General features: G+C 43.1%; 1 long non-coding RNA gene across 1 annotated transcript in view; it reads right to left on the bottom strand.

The window, feature by feature from the left end:
* Positions 1-691: 691 nt before the first annotated feature.
* LOC130181284 (uncharacterized) overlaps positions 692-16,613 on the bottom strand; it is a 33,452-nt gene continuing 17,530 nt past the window's right edge. Inside the window, exons 3-6 of the long non-coding RNA XR_008829557.1 lie at positions 10,827-10,900; positions 7,191-7,558; positions 4,527-4,713; positions 692-1,370 (exon numbers count right to left, since the gene is read on the bottom strand). This is a non-coding gene — a long non-coding RNA (uncharacterized LOC130181284). The remainder of the gene's footprint in view (positions 1,371-4,526; positions 4,714-7,190; positions 7,559-10,826; positions 10,901-16,613) is intronic.

Below are 16,613 nucleotides of genomic sequence, written 5' to 3' on the forward strand. Positions count from 1 at the left end.
TCAGGTTAATTAATACTCAAAATGTATCATTTCATTGCTTTTGCCACCAACCTCTTCTATCTCCATCTCTCTATTCATCCTCTCTTTTATTTCATCCTGAAAAATGTTATGTGAGTCAGAAAGTTGACATTACCTTTGTTTTAAACTTTTTAAACTTGGTGCCTGCTACATTCATCATATGCAACAATAGCAGAACAATCTTGCACTAACAAAGACGCCTGAGATTGATCCTAAAATGGTATCTCTTCTGCAGACGAATGTTCTATTCTAACGCTGTTTGTAAAGATAATGTTTTTAAAGTAATTGCATGTGTTGAGTTTCAGTGTTCATGCTTGACCCTGGAAACAGCCCTTGACAGAACAATCTCGACTCAAGGTAACTTTAGTAGCTGTTCTGGAGCTTTTGATCATATCATACTGTATATCTTCATCAGCACAGTACATGTTTAATTTTCCATTTTGTATGAGCAATTTAGGTACTTCTCATTCATGTTGACTTAAAAAGCTCCCGTTTTGCATTGCAAACTATTGCATGCTTATTTATATTGGTCTTTTTAGTGCAATTATAAAATGCTCAAACTTCACCTGACACTTCAACTCCAGCTTGAACTGAAACACCCATTCAAAAATTTCCATTTGAGCCAGTTTAGCAAGCAAGAACAATAAAATCTTCATCAGACATTGTTGGCTTTTCTACTTTTTATAGATAATGTCAGACAGTGTGAAAAGATAAAATCATGATGAGTAAAAAGCGCTAACAAAAGCTTCTCCAGGAGAAATAGTGACCCTTGTGCTGTTGTGTGTCATAAAGAAAGGAGAAAACAAAGCAGAGAGACCTTGTAGTAGTTACCAACCACACAATGATATTGCTTTTTTAATTTCTTAAAATTAATCTTACTTTAATTATTGATAATGACATAAAAATCACTACCAATCACACGCCTCCAACTCTAGCCGCCCAGACCAATCAGAGCTTTTCTTCCTTCTAATCCGTCATACAGTAAGGAAGTTTAAAACAAACATATCGTGTGCGTCCATCTGTCTTGATGTTAGCAGAGAATAGAGGTCTGTTTCCTCATTAGCAGCTTATTAACAGCCCCGGCCCAGCAGAGAGCACTCTCCCTGGAGGACAGCGCCCTGGGGGGAGGACATTCGAATGGCAGAGAGTGCTTTGTTTCTGGGTCTGGCCTCCCAGACCGGCCCCCTGTCCGGGCCTGCCCAGGGGACGCTATGTTATGCATGGAGGGGATAAGGAGAGCCAGAGGAGAGGGACGGAGAGAGGAGGAGAAGGAAGGATGGAGAGGGGAGGTGATGGAGAAGGAGAGTTGACTGGAGGTCATCCATCAAACCTGCTGTCAATTTTCTCACCTCCTGTGGAGACACAGAGAGGGAAAGACAGAGATTAAATACTGTGGTGTAAAACCAGAACTAAACTATTTAGAGTCAAACTGAAATTCAGATTCATTCATTTTCAGCATATACAGTATATCCTTGGGGTTTGTTTTTACTTGTGTACTTTCTGTGTCCTTGCTATTTGCTGTTAATCCCATCATGACATGACTGCACGTGAGTTTCTCTTCATCGCGAATCAAATCCGGAATTAACGTACAGGTTTTTCACTGTCTCTTTGTCATCGCCACAAATGGACCCATGAAAGAGAGAGAGAGTTCACACTAGCAAGCACGATGCAGAACAAACACAGCATTGCACTGACTTGCCAGTGACTCAGCAGGTGTTGAAATAACATGAACTAAATCTTACGTTGAACTAGCTAAATGTGGCTAAAGACTTGAATCCCTTTACAGTAAACAAACATTTCGGGGGATCTACCGTGCTCTTATTTTAGTCTTTACCCCAAAAGCAGTGACTCCACTTTTCAGGCACTTCTACGAGCTGCTATTTGTCCCCAGCGTTGGATAATACATCTGTTCAGTGTGTGTTTGTGCCAGCACAGACATGTGTTGACCTCAGAGCAGAGCTGGACCCTGCAGGTCTCAAGGTATTTGTTGGGTTTGTACTGGCAATCAGGAAGACAGGGTTCAAGTCTCTGTTGCTCACAGCCATGCAGCACCCATCTGTCCAGCAATATATAGCCTACTGTACAAGTCAGTACACCGCTGAATACATACAGTACAAAAATAGACACATGTAGAGGAAAGCACACAGGTGCGCATATGTACATACACAAGTTTAGGAACACACACATGGCCAGCTTCCCAAGGCGCACACGTTTTAACAAGGAAAACACCATATTCCACTAGTTAACCGTCTAATTATACAGTCGGCCTCACATTTACAGTATTGTGGACGTGAAAGGCAGATGACACAAGCTGGCAGTTCCTCACTATGCTTTACTGGGCTCTGCAAGGCAGCTGGTTAGCAGAGGGCCTGGGTAGGAGGAGGGAACTGGCAACAGCTGCTGGAATGAATGTGAGTAGTTAAACAACAAGTCCTCCAGGGGCTCTATGTTTGGAATGATCACCTGAAGCTTTATATTCATGCACAATGAATAAAATAAGATGAAAATCACAGTCATGGGAGTAAAAGATGGCTCAAAACATTTTCTAAAATAACAAGTCCTTCAAATTAAGTGACAAAATGCATTGTTTACAGCTGTTCTTTACGACAACACATTGATACGGAGACTGTTCTAATATCAACAACAGAATTAATTTCAACGCTCCAAAATATCATTCCTACTGTACGTCTACATTATGACTTAAAACCATGCTAATGATTCCAGGAGCAGATAGGTGACGTTATTATATAATAACAAAGTGCGTAGAAGGAGGAGGTCGGGGTGAATGAATGGGTCAACAAAACCTCAGACCAACACCTGAGATCACTGTTCGTTTCTTGTTTCCAACCAACAGTCAGCTAAAAGCATGACCACGATTGACCACGACTGCTTTTTTCCCTAATCTATGAATCTATAAATAACTATAAATGTGTATTTTAACCCAAATCATCATCTTTCCCTGAACCTTACCAAATCATTTCCGTGCCTAAATCTAACCAAAGCATTGTCACGTCATCAAGAAAGCTACAAAATCTCTCAGTATGTCGTTCTAAAGGCCACAAACAATGTATTTTGTCATTTAATTAGGAGAACTTGCTGCATAGAAGCAATTTCTGGTCTGACACCCTGATCAGAAGGACAGAGTCATTTGTCTACGCCTTTCAAAACCGTTACAAATCACAGTTTAAGAGTAAATCTGTTTTATGAAGCGACAACGCTATGGTTAAGGTTTGGTTAGGCTTAGACTCAAAAGCGACTTGGTTTGATTTTAGGAAAGATTGTGTGTGTTTACGTTAAAATACGAACTTTGTGAAGGTGTCTTACAGTTACAGTAATAACCACAACTGCCGTTTATTCCAGCTTTGCTTTTTGCTCCTGCTCTCTAATGATCCTCGATGCCTGCCACTGTTCCTCCCTTCTACTCCCCTCCTCCTCCCCCGACTCTTCTGCAGGCCACCCTTCCCTTCCCAGCCTGCTTTGCGGTCCCGGAGGCGCCAGCCGCACCCTGTCCCGTGCAGTCTCCTGCCGTCCTGCTGAAGACCGTGAAATCAGCATGATTAATAATTATAATTATTGGCAAACGTGCCAGCTGCTCTGTGGCAATGGGCACCTCTGATTTATGGTTCTGTAAACGCAAACAGTCATTGTCCATATTCAGAGAAGAAAGGAGGGAAGGCAGGAGGGGAGACGGAGGCAGACGGGGAGTTTTGGACGCCTGCCCTCAAAATATGATTTTATCTTCGGAAGTCAGCAGCCCTGTCCCGCAGGCATTGTCCTGTGTCCCTCCCTCCTTGCTTCCAACCATTCGTCTCTTGTTCTGCCCATACTCCTCACCTAGTCTGTGCTCCATGGAGCATTGCTTTTTGATCTCAGTGGGCTTCAAAGGAGTCTGGGGCCACAGGGTTTCAAGCATTGTGCACACAGACTGCTTCTTTATGGACAGCCTATCGTTAGCATTGTATTACCATGGTCTTAGCCCTTAGTGTTGAGGTGTCCACAAAGCTGTGTGCAGGGGTTAAGGACAATTAATGATTCAGAAGCAAAGTAAAACTAGCTGTCCAAGATAAATCATCAATTATCTGGGCATAATTTGATTTTTCTGATCCAATATTAAACTGGAATTAAACCAGGAGCCTGCCACACAGTAGACATCAGTTTTCCACAGTAGTGTTACCCTTTATATGTGTGTGTGTGTGTGTTTATGTTTGTGTGCTCTGACTGATGGAGCTGCACAGTCTGTTCATCAGGCTCTGGGGGTCTGCTGATGTGTCTATCACTGACAGAACGAGACTATGGATTACCTCGCTCATTAATCACCATCAACGTGGCAGCATGCGAGCACTCACTCACATAGACCTGTGTATCACACACTTACACTAATGCAGGCTCACACTGAAGTATCCCTTCATGCAAACACACACATACACACACACACACACACACGCACACACGCACATAAATCTCTCCACACATAGACAGAGTAGTTGTGACAGCTACTGGCCACCAACCTGTCCGCAGCCTAATCTCATTAGGGTCCTTCTGGCATCTGGGCCTGTTCTGCTGAGGGATGGTCTATGATGGAGTGAAGAAGACAGGGCGTTCAAGCGTATAATAGATGTCTAAATCATCTGGCCTCAGCCAGCGGGTCCTCTTGCTTTTTCATGTGATGCTCTTGAAGTATGCAGGGCAAAGTATCTGAAACACACCAGATAAGGCTGATGGAGGCAGAAAGAAATAGAAAGAAGATATTTGGAATTTGTATAACTCTGCAAAGTTTAATTTCAAGCTGGTTAAACCAGGCAGCAACCACTTGGCAACAGTAATAAACTACATGTAACACAGGTTGGTGGTGGCACAGTGACACTGATCACACCTGTCTGCCACTCTCCAGTCTGCTGTAGGCCTGTCCTGTCCTGTCTGGTCCTGGAGTGCAGTGTTGTACCTGTCAGTGTTGTGCAGATGGGCTCCAGCTCCCCCAGGTACCTGGGCTAAATACCCGTCATTAATCACCACATAAATCCTCCCCAGCGGGAGATGCCCCAGGTTAGACCACATCAAGAAATAAATTGGCTGAAAAATGGCTCTGGATGAAAGCTCTGTCCCAGGAGAGGAGAGGAAGAGGAGAAGAGAGGAAAATCTGAAAGCAGCCTTCTCACTAGCCCACTAAGTGATCTGTCAGCGAGCTAAGCGACATCATCATTCACTTGGCCCCTATCATGTTCCCGCGGTGCTGACAATCTCGGCTGTTTGCTTTCAGATTTGTACACATTCATCTTCTTTATTTGCCAAAGTGGCGAAGGGCTGAGTTTAACACTTCGAGTGTGGGGGCCTTCAGGTCCATCAGGCTTTGAATAAACACTCCTGAAAGATAGGAATATAACAGGAAAAGCACGAGGAGAGGAAACATGGATGGAAAAAAGATGCAGATGGAGAGAGAATGGAAATGGGGCAAGATGTTCCTCTCACTTTATAACTCCAAAGTCAGTGGTCAGTATCGGTTTACTTGCTTATTCAATTATTTTTCTGACATGTGCATCTTCTGACAATATAAAACAATGTAAAGTTCTGGCTTTGGAAGCAACCCCCCTAAAATAATCCATATTAATCTTCCTGTGACCCACCTTGAGGTCATGACCCAATCTTAGAACAACATTGCTTTAGGGCTCACACTGATTTAAGGGCCAATAACAAGTGGAAAGCTAAATTGGGACACTGCCCTCTGATATACGGGGTCCTATCCGCAGAAGAAAGAGCTGTCTTCTTTTAGCAGTTAATCAATCAGTCAAAATGTATCCACACAACATGTTTCATCCACCAACATGTGATACAACGAGCGGGAAAATGCTGCTATCAAGAGGGTAAAGAAAGAGAGATAAGTAAAAAAAAAAAAAAAAAAAAAAAGAAATCACTGAAATGAAGTGGATAAAAACATAGATGAGGTCAAGGACATGTTGTAGTCCAGTGGCCCAGACCTGTCCACCTCAGAGTGGCATGTCTGTGGCTGTCCAGTCCTATGATTAATGACCGGAGGGATTCCCCTGGTCAGCCACTGAACCTCTGCTCTATTGACGCTGGTCCACCTTTCACTAGTGATATTCTGCAGCACCTCAGGGCCTCACTGAGCCTCCAGCGGTGGGCTGCACTCTGCGGATCTCCAAAAATCAAATATGTGATGATATTATAGTGTTAAACTGTTCCTTGTTGATTTATCCATGTCCTGTTTAGTTAATAGAACTGAGGGTTTTGTAATGTGCCCGCCTGTATGTTTTTGTTGTGATCACACTTCAGGGCATTTTATAACGGCTAATGCGACTTTCTGCTGATTTAAATATAATATCTATAATAATATACTAATGTAAATATCTCGCTGTCATAGTATTGTATATAGTATTTGTATATAGTTGTACTTTACTCGGGTATTCCCATTATACTTTATAGTTCTACTCCAAAACCTTTCAGAGGAGCATATTTAACCTTTTATTGTACTTTAGCTATAGTTAGATGTTATTTTCTATATTTTATAGATTATGTTTTTACAGATCATGTTAGACATATCAGCTACTGAGACATGATGCATTTTTAGGAGAAAAGTTGGTTTCTTCTTTAACCACTGCTCGCTGCTAATTTTGCATCTCATCAAAAGACCTAGTTATACCTCAGACTTGTGAACATTGTTTAAAGCAAAAGGCCATGATGGATGAATGGTTTCCCTAGGGTCTTCACATATAGTCCTCACATTATCTTAAATCTGTTATCTAGGTTAGGGTTAGGGCAGGTGGTGTGTAAACATAATGAATGACAATATAGTTAAACTAAATCATGCCTTCATAGGATAAGTTGATAAATACTGTTCATACAAACACTGAAAATGTCCTTATATCGGCTTACGGCTATATTATAGTGTAGTGTAAACCATTCACGAAATGTCTGTGTAGTGTTTATAAATGCTAAATGAAAGTGTTGGGGATGATTGGCTTGAATGTGAAAATAAACTGAACATAACACAGAAGGATAGCAAAAATCCATCCACAAGTTTAAAAAAATAAAAGCATTACTCCCTGAAAGTGCTGGGATGACTTTACAATGTGTTAAAACTATTCAGAGATCACAATAACTCAACTGAAATTCCACCATAAGTCAATGTTGACTTTGAGCTGACACATGGCCCTTACCTCTACATCTCTGCTCATCACGGCGAAACACATCACAGACTTAAAAAGGCAAAGCGGAGGAGCACAGGCCATTATGTATTTTAAAAAGAGGGGCATGGTGAGCGGCCAGGTTATTCGCCTCTATTCTTCTTATTCTTCCTTCACCAGAGCGGTGGGTGTCAGTAGGAGACGGTGGGACAATGGAGGTGATCTCTCTGATCTCAGTGCTTCCATTGTGGCGAGTCATATTATTAATGTTCATCTCTGAGAAAAGCCACGGCCTGTGCCTCGCTGCCTCTGCGTCGCGCTGTCATTTCATCTCTGCTGGACTTTCTCTCTTCTTCTCTTCTCTCTCCACGCAGCTCTGCCATCTCTGTGCTGTATCCTCTCTGTCGGACACACATGCAAAGGAAATTTAAAGTCATTGTGGCGATTTCATTATCGGGGTCGGTTCTGTTGGAAAAATGTCCTTTTTTTTTTTTAGCCACATCCATCAGTTGTAATAATAAGACAAATATGTCAGATCATTGATTTGTGCTTTGGGACACTGATGGCTACAATAGTTTTTGGAGCTGTGATGCTGCAGAGTGGTAATATTATCTTTAAATTACTTCCCAATGTGTTTCGACTTCAAACCTATACTCACACGTCCCCACTCATTCCCAAGGTCTTTGATGGGAACACTTTGAAGTCATGTTGCCCGCTCTCCCTTTAAACACAAACAAACAAGGGACGCCACAGTAGCTGTCGTTCATTTATCAGCAGTACCGTGGGCTGCCCATGCCTTGCTGTGCTGTGCTTGGGGTCAGGCTTCCTTCACTGTGAGCCCGGAGTAATTATTAACCTACTGGGATTGTTCGGCAGTCCTCTAGTCATCTGGGACTGCTGAGTGTCAATCGGCAAAGGTCATGACAAGGCAACGCAGTGGAGGAGCCAGAGAGTGAAAACAGTCAGAGACTGAGACTGACTGATGAATCAAAATCAAACTGGAAGATTAGATCACTTTTATAACAAGAAGCGTGGATCATTGACGACCCACTTCTTTGTGAAAACTGAGCTGTGTAAGGATTATACTCTGTTACTCTACACTTTGAGGGTTGGCTCGTTTACCGTCGGACTGGGAGTTAGGTGGTGGGTTGATATCAATTAGTTAGTCCCTCTGTGTCAAGTGAACAGACCGATCCGATACATGGTAGGTTGATACAGGCGATGAGGCTCTATTTACATTTTGTGTCCTCTTAGCTGGCATGCTAATCTTGTACATCCAGGAAGTAACAGATTATTGCATTTAAAGGTATATCAGACGCCAAAACACTGCGCTGAGGTTTGTAATACTGAAAAGTTCACTCAAAGGCAACTATTTCATCTTTCGTCAGATCATGAGGTAAACAATGAGCATACATTCATGTTACAAAGTTATTCATCAGGAGCGTTTGCTTGCGCACATTAGACTGGGAAATGCTGCGTCTTGCTGGATGATGTTGCATTGCAGCAAAAACTGAGCCTGGTCCATCTGTTTTGCTGAATGATCCACTATTGTTGCTATGACGCCCCGTGCTGCATGGACTAGCTCCACTCAAATGAATGAGAAAGCTGCGTTTTTTTTTCATGAAGTCAACCTGACCACTTTAAGCTAACTAGCTAATAAATTCCTGCAAAACGTAGGCAGGTTGGAGGCTTTGCCGCTGTTAAAGGCATTTGACGCAGCTGGGGTGAGTAATGAAAGTAAGTAACAAGTAATGTATGTCATTTCTTTTGCTGTCGATCGGTGAAGAAACATTATTTTGTTCATTGAGTCATATGTATGAGTAACTAATGGCACTTTCAAACATGGCCAACACTGTTCCTCTGTGACATAGAGCTGCATTGTTGTCCAAAAACAATTATAAACATACAACTGAGCCACAATGTTTCACGATGAACATGGGCACTGTAGTTTAATTTGAATCAGTTACACACACAACGTCCTGCTGCTGTAAATACTCACTAAAGCACCAAATGTGTATTAATCCACAGCTGACAATAGTCCCCAATAAATGCACTATTTACCCCCGTTTGAGTAATCTTTGCCCATTTGTTTTGGAAACAACTTGCAAAACAAGCAATTTAAAGATGTCAGGTTGGGCCTTAGAACATTATGAGAAGGATTTTTCACTATTTTCTGACATTTTATTAACCAAACAATCAATTGATTCAATGTGAATATAATCGAAAGATTAATCAAGAATGAAAATAATCATTGGTTGCTGCCCTACTGGCAACTTAATAGACAAAGCAATACACCATTTAAAGATGTCACTTTTAGCTTTTTGTGATCTTACAGCTCCCAAACTAAACCCAACCAAAAACGACAAAATCAGTTATATAGCTTCTGCTTCCCCCTCTACTCACTCAGCTAGACCCCCTGTGTGTGACATAACCTGGGAAAAAGTGCTTTTTTTTATCATGGGAAGAACATGGTGTAGACGTTCTCTACATAAAACCCACCACCTCAAACTGAAGGTAATTTATACTGCTGCTGAGGCATTGTGGCCTACAGAGCCTTTGTCAAGCAGCACACAACGCATCTTCTAAAGATGTTTGGGTTTTGTGGGGAATAAATTGTGCGGTTCGTCTGCGGTCCAGCTCTATATCATATTCAGCTAGCTTGTCGGTGCCACTGAGGTGGTGAAAGGGCCACTAGAGGCCCAGCCACTAGCGGGTGGTCTGACACAGAAAGGTTAAATATGGTTCAGCCACGGACACTCTCAAAGGGCCTCGCTGTTAAAAAAATAAGTTATGTGGGTTGTACGTCTTCACGCAGTCAGGAAATTGACAATACTGGCGCAGTGAGGCACAAGGCTGTCCCAGGGCTGAACTTCATGGTTGACCGTCCATGTGAAAAAAACAGTCACAACAACACTTGTTTCCGGTGGATTTATTGACGGCTCATCAAAGCCCTGGCTAGACAAGAGGTGTAAAATCAACACAATGACCATTACGTATATAATGGTCATAGTCATCGAACTTCTTTGTACGAAACTATGATGATAAATTTTAACTCTTCAGTGACAGGAAAAATGGAAGTAAACAAAAATGTAGCCGTTACGAAAAATACATGGTTGAAACCTAATTACACAGTGCAAGTATTAAGTGCCTTAAATGCAAAGAGTGACACTGGACTAAAGCCCCACACACCCACTGCTATAGTGAGCTATCGTGTTACTTGTTGTTACTTGCTGCTGGTTAATTGATTATTTATTTCTGCTTTGTATTAAAGGGTCATTCCCCTGTAACTACAGAAATGAATATTTTCACACTGGTGGTGCAGTTTTGATAAAAGCCTGTGTCTCTTTTTCCCCACTTCCCTCATTGGAGGAGAATTATTGTTTGAAAATTTCTCTTTTCTTACCAAAATCTAATTCTCCATTAATAATGAAGGATTGAAGAACAAGTATCCACCAAAATAATCACCACCACACAAACACAAATGACATTCCATTCACTTCCATGTTATAGAGGCACAAAGTAGGAACTATTATGGGCTTCCCTGGTTGGGGAAGTAAAAGTCCTCTCAATTTTTCCCACAGACAGTGTTATCAGACAGTGATCTATCCATCTATCTATCTGAGACCCCAGGGCAGACCCAGAACTCGCTGGAGGGATTAAATAACCCACCTGGTCTGCAAACGCAACGGGATCCCCCAGGAGCCGGGACGTCTGGAATATCCTTAGTCTGCTGCCACTGCGACCTGACTCCGGACAAGCAGAAGAAGATGGATGGATAGAACAAAAACATCAAAAACAGTATGAAATATTAAGAATAAAAAATCTATATACATCAGAACAGCACAGTGCAATGTATAGTAAATGCGGTCAAAGCATAATATAGACGGTAAGTAAGATGGTAGTGCAGTCCACCTGTTACACAGAGGTGATCTGTTGTAAAGTGTTATAGTGAACAGTATTGATTTTAAAGCTGTGTGTCTGCAGTGTGTTGTGGAGGGAATGGGTTCAGTGACCTGCTGCTCCTCACTGACTCAAACCTTTCCAGGTCTCCGACTAATGATGGTCCCAGCCTTGCGAATGAATTGAAAAGCTTCCTAGACATGTGCTGCCAGTGTGGCGTTAGACTCTTATCTATGGATGCACACATGCTTACTGATCATAGGACAAATGTGATGCCTGGTACTTGAACACCTTGCACAACCAGCACAACACTAATTTCCCACACACGGCTGTGTGGCCAGGTAAATCACTATGGCGACCGAGGGTCGGGCTGATTTTCTTAACACAATGAAAAGAAAACCTGCGGAAATGGGTTTAATTTGCCTCGGACATGATGAGTAAAAAAGTCGGTATGTTTTTAAATTTTCCACGGGGGACAGGGTAGTGGGAGTGGGAAGGGTGTGTGTTTTTGTGTGTGTGTTTGGGCAGGGGGTCCGAGAAGCAGTGAGCGGGATGGGAAGGAGCTTCAAAGCCCGGGGAAGAGGTCCCTGGCCCCCTACTGCAGCCTTGTTCACATGAGAATCAATCTGGTGCCAGTGTTTGATGTGAACCGCAGATAAAAGAAACGAAACAAAGAATGACAGCGGGGATATGGAAAGATGGGGCTCAAACAGACAGGGAGATTAATGGGACAGGCAGATAAAAAAATGTCAAAGTATGAAGAGGTGCCAAAGGGTCAAATTTCCCAAAGCAGGACCGGGACACGGAGTGTGAATGAGATGGGACATGGAAAGATGCGAGAGTCTTAACCGGGAAAAAGGCTGACCAACAAAAATCAAATCAAACTAACTGATTGACAGCAACACAGAAGTAGGAGGACAAAGTGAAAGACAGACACTGTCTTTCAGTCAGACAGACACGATCCATCAGTCAGTCAGACATCGAAGGGCAACAGAAGGTTCAAAGCCAGCGTGGTGGACACCAGTGCAGTGTCTCCTCACACAGCGCTCCCCATGACGCCAGGAACTTGCATTAGCATCATAATGCAAACTGCATTATCATCATCACCATCACCATTATCATGAAAAATGAAAATCATATTGAGTTTGGAGCAAAGCCTTCAGTCGGACAGCTTTCGGTGAAGGATTCATCCCGCTGGAATGTGGAGGTCACATCGCTCAGCATCTCTGGTTATCAAGAGCCGTAAATTCACAGAAAACAGTCAAAACATACCAACTAACACACTGTGTCAAAGGTAGCAGTTGTAAAATTAGCATAAGAGCACAGCTATAAATCCGAACCCCGCCTTTTTAAACCTGAAGCACACATGATCAGAGCCGAGGACTCCCCCCTCGCTTGTCCATCAGCCGGTCGTCATGCTCCTCACGGAACAGTGTAGGAATGTTGTTTTAGTTGTACTAAGCTGAACAGAAAAGTCGGAGCTCTGTTATCTCGGGCCGCACCGGGACAATGATAGGCGGAGAGAGCAGCTTTGGGGTCTCTCCTTGTTTTTGCTTCAGTCAAAACAGGCTCGGACATTGTTGTTCTTTCTGCTAATTAAGCTGTTAGAGAGAGGGGCTGGTCTGACAGGGCCCTGCTTGGCGGGGAGGCAAAGAGTCAATGGGCCGAAGCTGAACAGGAGACATTTATGGGCTGCCTTAAGCCATTGTTTCCCCCCACCGAGGATCTTTTCAGGCCGGCCGCCTCTGTCTCGGTGACCTGTACAATGAGAAGAATGCCACTCTGAGAACCCAGAGCCAGCCACAAAGAGCAGCCCCGCAGAATGAGGATTTCACGGCACTGGGCCGAATCCGGACGCTGCCAAGATTCCATGGATACTTCTCACCTCTTGTGATCATCAGACACCCTGAGCCACTGTGTGTGTGTGTGTGTGTGTGTGTGTGTGTGTGTGTGTGTGTGTGAGTTCATCTTCCAAAGGTGGGGACATTGGATAGCCTACTGATGTCTTGCATTTATTCAGTGACACAGGTAGGTTTAACTAGGTTTAACAAGACGAAGCAAAAATAATTTCAAATGAAAAAAACATTCATGGTGAACCCATCATGAATGTTTTTTCTTTAGTTTTTTTTTTTTTTTTTTTTTTTTTTTTTACTAAGAAGCGTGAAAAAGTTTCTTCTCCATCAAAGTATTTCTCCTAAAATTTATTTAAAAAATTTCCAATTAATATGCTCAAAAATGTGATTGGGGCTTTAATCAGCTCTTACAGAATGGTGTCTCTTAGTTTGTCCAGCAGCAGTTGTTTGAGCCACCTGTTCCTGTTACAGAAACTGTTGCCCAGCCTTGCAGATTAAACAGGTGAGATTAAGGCAAAGTTCTGGGCAGCTTGCAGAACATCCCCTAACACAGGCTACAAACACCCCTTCTGTGAGTGTGTAAATGTGTGTGTGCATGCTCCATTTGATGGTCATCCAAGCGTCTCTGTGTGTTTACTTGGACTGCGAGGCAGATCCTTCCCTCTCTCGCCGAGTCACACAGCTCCGTCGCTGGCCTGAAGATGAATTTGTGATCTGCTTAGTTGTCGCGGAAAACTTTTCTTTTTTCAAATTGTGGTTTTCTAATGACTTAAAACAAACCATTTCTGTGTCAACACCACCTGCTTATGTCTTATCAGTGTGCCAGTTTCTGCTCCTTTAGCAACTGCCATGTGTTGTCATAATGTAACTCCATTTACCACAAAGTGTCGAACGGCACTTTCAGACGAGCCAGCGCCTAGCACAACAAAGCGGCCCAATTATAGAGCCATTTATGTGTTTGTCAGGGGCTTCAAATGGGTACTGGTTTCTCGGGGTAGCCATATTGGCGAGGTCAGGCACAGCATCTGAAAAGGCAGCTTTATTACAGAACAACCCATCCCTCTCTTAGATGAACGCCCAAGAAGAAAAAAATGACAAAAAAAGGAAGAAATAAAAAATGACAACTTTGTTCTTTACAACAGTTTGGCTGAGCCTGCCTGTCTGGCTGCTCTGCGGACCGCAGCAGCATGTGTTTCAGGGATTGTTCTGGAAGGGGGAGTGCAGAAACAGCAGGGAGCAGAAGACAAACAGGCAATTCGTGACTCATTAAACACGGCGACGGTGGCCAGCACAGTGGAGGGGTGTGAGGACCCGCGTTCCAACCGGGCGATAAACCCCCCCTGTACCAGCTGGAGCAGGCATCTGTCAGCCGCACGCCGCACCACGCCACGCCACCGATTATCAGCAACAAGCCATTTCTGAGTGGCCGGCCACCGTCATTTTCAAACAGCCTACACTTACATAACAACCCTGATTGGCTCACATGGGACCTTGAGGTCCACTGACAGGCTTCACGTTGGAAATTTGTTGCAGTCCGAGACATGGAGGGAAGCAGTGCTCTCTGCTATATCAGGGGTCAACACATGTCATTTTGTCATTTCATTACGAGCAGCAGGCTGGCAGTTTGATTTGGAAGGCCGTCTGCTAACAGTGGCCCATAACACCAAAGCAAAGAAAGGACACCACACCCAGAATAACAACCTGCTCCAGGGGCAAGAGATGGAGTCCAGGTAATTTTAACAACAGTAACAGAGAGTTACTTTAAATAGGCCATTGTGCATGTTTCTGTGCTGGAAAATATAAAAGCAATGCATATACATTTTGCACTGGGTGTGGTTTGAGATCCAACCCCTGATGTACTGGGAAACTATGGTTGTAAAACTTTTGTAAAAATCGGTTGGAAAACATTTGGGTTACTCAGGACCTTGCGAGAAGTCAAATTAAAAAAAATGTGTATTCAAGTGCACAATAGATATACATCCTTTAAAATGGCTATAATCAATATATTTATAATAGCAATGGATCAAACAATTACATGAAATGTGGAAAGACTCATCTTCGTGAAGAACCCACAGAGAATTCTCACCCGACTCTGCAACTGCTCTCGTCTCTGTAGAGCGTTTTAGCATCTTTCAGCTCATCGTTTTGGTTTTACGACTCACAGATCAACTCTCATCAGTATCGGATTAACACATCTATGGGATGTGTAAATAGGCCAATAGGCAACTGTGGCTACATATGAACTTAAAAGGTATTCACAACCTATTTCTACTGCCCCAACAATGAATTACTGCAAGTTTAATAATTGCTAAATTCTTGCTTTTTGGGCGCTGCGACCATAAATACCATGTTTAATTATACAATGTGGGTCCAAACTTGTATATTTACACAACAATGAAACAAAAAAAATTGGAATTCCTTCAAACTAGTGTGATCCGTGGTATAAAAGAGACTCTGGTTTCCTTAACAACTATTTATTCCTCCATCTGTCTCAATAAGAAGAATAAAATGTCAGAAGAGAATATTCTCCCTGAAAAAAAATGAGGTGCTAAACCACACAGACAACATAACTCAATAATAACTTATGACACTCCGGATGCAAGGTAATCAAAATCCTCCATCGCCTGGAAAAGCTCAACATCAGCACAACTTTGCAACGAGGTAAAAGTTTGCTCTCAACAGAATTTAACGAGCTGCTAACTGCCTAATTAAACGCTGAGAGCAAATAAAAGCATGAAATATAGATAAGCTGGAAACGCTGCCTATAGCTCCACGGTCCGTGCAGAGGAAGACAGTGATGTCCCCTTAAAGCCACAATCAGCAGAACAACTAAACTGCGCCTCGTCCTCCACCCGGCTGTGAATGTTTGATCAGAAAGTGAAGCTACACATGGTGCCACACAAGCCATGAATAAGACTGAATCACCTGCCAATGGAGCAATGTAAAAATAAATAAATAAATAAATAAAAGAAGTCCAACTTTCGATGAAAAGCCAGTGTTAATGTGGCACTTCAGAAGCCCATGGCACCTTCTAGGACTGAGGGATTGGGGCTTTAACAGCGCTTGTGCTGTGACAGAAGGGGCCTCTTCCTCTCCTCACCAGTGGTAGCCAGGGTTGTAATTCTGACTTTAGCAGTCTTTATGACTCCCTCTCCTCATTTCTCTGGAATATGAAAACATCAGCATATGGCTGCCGACAGCACCGAGGCTAAGGAGTCAATTTCCCCTATGTAACATTGGGAAAGGGGTGACATTCACTTGCATACTGCCCCCCTGGCTCAAAAAAGAGGACAGCGGAGAGACAGAGAGTGAGACTGAGACAGAGCTACAGAGCGAGAGGAGACAGATGGTGAGACGCACAAGGACAGAGAAATTCAGAGGGAGAGAAAGAAAAAGACAAAGATGGGTTGACTCTCATTTTCTTGCAACAGAAGGTCTTCATTGCCTCTCTGTCTCACTGTGTTCAGTGTGCAGTTCACAGAGTTTCATGTGGCTACCAGGAACAGAAAATCTGTCCGTCAGCTGCCAAAGGTTCCAGCTCCGCTCCGTTCCTCTGAGCGCTCTTAAAAACCCGCTGTTTCACACCCATGAATTACACTATTTATGGCCCTGGTTAAAATGGGCAGTTTCTGGGCACGCTGCATGTGTGTGCCTCTGTTTCTGTGTGTGTGTGTGTGTGTGTGCCATGTGGCAGATGGGAAGC

Source organism: Seriola aureovittata, chromosome 14 (genome assembly GCF_021018895.1).
Source record: "Seriola aureovittata isolate HTS-2021-v1 ecotype China chromosome 14, ASM2101889v1, whole genome shotgun sequence".
Taxonomy (NCBI): domain Eukaryota; kingdom Metazoa; phylum Chordata; class Actinopteri; order Carangiformes; family Carangidae; genus Seriola; species Seriola aureovittata.